The sequence below is a fragment of the Morus notabilis genome, unplaced genomic scaffold (genome assembly GCF_000414095.1).
Source record: "Morus notabilis unplaced genomic scaffold, ASM41409v2 Scaffold437, whole genome shotgun sequence".
In the NCBI taxonomy this organism is placed as follows: Eukaryota; Viridiplantae; Streptophyta; class Magnoliopsida; order Rosales; family Moraceae; genus Morus; species Morus notabilis.
In genome coordinates, this window is record NW_010363915.1 from 544,186 (window position 1) to 546,783 (window position 2,598).

The following is a 2,598-nucleotide window of genomic DNA, read 5'->3' on the forward strand; positions in this document are numbered from 1 at the left end:
TAATATATATATTTATATATATACATACTATAACTTAAAGATAATTTAATATATATAAGTATATATATATATATTAAAACTTTGTTCAACCTACTTTTATTCTTTGCTATATCCAAGATACGTGCTAACAAATGAGTGGGTTCTATATTCCTCAAATTTTTCTTGTCGAGACCTAACTTTCCGTTTCTCAAAACGAGTCTCTTTCCGGTATGGACTACCGAGTACCCTGGGTCAAACTTCTCATGTTCAACCCAATTCTCTTGGGTATCTCATTAGTCAATTTCTTTTTCTGAAATTTTCATCTTAATTGATTCAAAATTGCCCAAAATGCGTACCCTTGTGGTACTCATTTTTTTGGCAGTTTCCCGCTTTAACTAACTCGGAAAAATTCCGTTTCAGGAACTTTTGCTATTTTCCTTACTTCTAATTTTTCTTCTCTTTTTCTAGCTGATCATTTGGTCACAAACCAAACATTTATAACTAAAATATACCCGCTAAAATTTCTAACCTTTGACCGATATTTCACTATTCATAAGTGATATTTACGAATTTTCTTTGTAAAAATATTCGTATTATAACTTTACACTTTTCAGGAGATTTTACCCCATACATAAAGTTTTTACATAATATTTTCTTGATTACATCATAAGTGATATTTATTGGACTGTCCGGATTAGACCTAAATTTTTTCCGGTCATTACAATTTTCCATATGATTCTAAAAGGAGGGCCGTAGTATTTTCTATTCCATCTTTAAATTTTACGACCAAGGGATTCTTATGCAACAAGAAACTGACCTAATTCAGTAAATTAGCAAACATGCCACATTGTCTTTTTTCAACATTGTCTTCTCATAAAGCAAATTAGCAAACTTGCCATCTTCTGACCGTCTTTTTTCTTTTAAAAAAGATTATCTTTAAGGAGTCATATGTCTTGCCTTCATACTCATTGCTGAGCCACTGATGACTCAGGCACCAAAAAGTTAAAGATTCACCTATTGCTTTTATGCCACTTTAAAATGGAAATCTCTTGACAAATACCTCAATAACCATCAACCGATCAATAGCTTTCCTGTGCTATAATCATTTTATTTCGCGGCCCGTCGAAAATGATCAAAACTTCGATTCCTGGGCAGGTCACTGCAATTGCAATCAACTCGATTGCTTATCCATTAGATAAGAGGTCTCCAATGGCACTTCTAACTAATACAGCTACACAATACAACAATAATCAGTTTGCTGAAGATGGATCTTCTGCTTTAAAAAGAAGTAACTCTCTCTCTCTCTCTCTCTCTCTCTCTCTCTATAAATATATATATATATATATAGATTATATCTGTATTCATGCATGATTAACATATATTGTTTCTCACTAATGAAAATGGTCTATTGCATGGTATTACAGGAAGAGTAGATTCAGCGCTAAACAGAATGAACAAACTTGGAAACAAAGCTGACAGTATAGCGCATGGAATCAAAGAGCATGGTACAGCTAAAATTTTCATTTGATAATTGTTTCTTGACGATAACCCCCACTCAGTAATTAAAATATATTCCATTTTTGTTTATTCAATAAGAAAATGACTCGAGAAGCTCGCGTGATTTGTGTTCTGATGAACTTTACTTATATTGTTGCAATTGCAGTCGAACTAGGGGCTACGGAGCTCGGTTTCTTCATGTACTTCGTGGATTCGAGAAAATATTTAAGCAATTATTTCGGGTCACAGAAGGAGAGAAACTACTAAAGGCTTCCCAATGCTATTTGTCGACCACAGCCGGTCCTCTAGCTGGCCTTCTCTTCATCTCCTCGGAAAAGATTGCGTTCTGCAGCCGAAAGTCGATCAAGGTTTCCTCGCATAATGGAGAAATAATCAGATCCCGTTATAAGGTAGCATTCACAACTAGTCTAATTTTAATACAATCAATCTATCTCTCATCTATTTCTTCCTATGTATAATACTAACAAATTGAGTGTTCTTCATGAGTTTTGCAGGTTGTGATCCCAGTAAGCAAGATAAAGAGAGTAAACCAAAGTTTGAATGTAAAAAAACCATCGCAGAAGTACATAGAAATAGTAACAGTTGATAACTTCGATTTCTGGTTCATGGGTTTCTTGAGTTACAAGAAATCTTTCAAGTATCTCCAACAAGCAGTTTCTCAAGCGTAGAGGAAGTTGAAAGCAGAATTGCCTATTTCATGCAGCTCATCTTTAATGTATATAATCTTTATAATGTGAAACTAGTATCAGCTCGATACCTTTGTCTTTTCTGTACAAATTTTTTTTAATGAGAAAAAATATATCATGATTCTTAATTTCTTCTATTAAGGATTGCTCATTTTTAGTGGCCCCCAAATTGTGTTTGCCTAATCAAACTTAAAGCTCAACTTCAATTGTAAAATAATTTGAAAGTTACCCAATAATATTCTAGGGATGCTCTCCGATCTCCAGAGTGTTTTTTCAGTATATAATTTGCCTAATCTAGTCCAATTTCCAAGGAATTTTAATGAATAAAGGATTCAGGTTTAGCTTGATAAATTGCATTGCATTTATACATTGTAAATTGTACTTAGTTCCTAATTAAGCCTTAAGTGGCACAATA

At 33.3% G+C, this 2,598-nt stretch overlaps 1 pseudogene; it reads left to right on the forward strand.

The window, feature by feature from the left end:
• Positions 1–1,107: 1,107 nt before the first annotated feature.
• LOC21405876 lies at positions 1,108–2,196 on the forward strand (annotated as a pseudogene).
• The last annotated feature ends 402 nt before the right edge of the window (positions 2,197–2,598 follow it).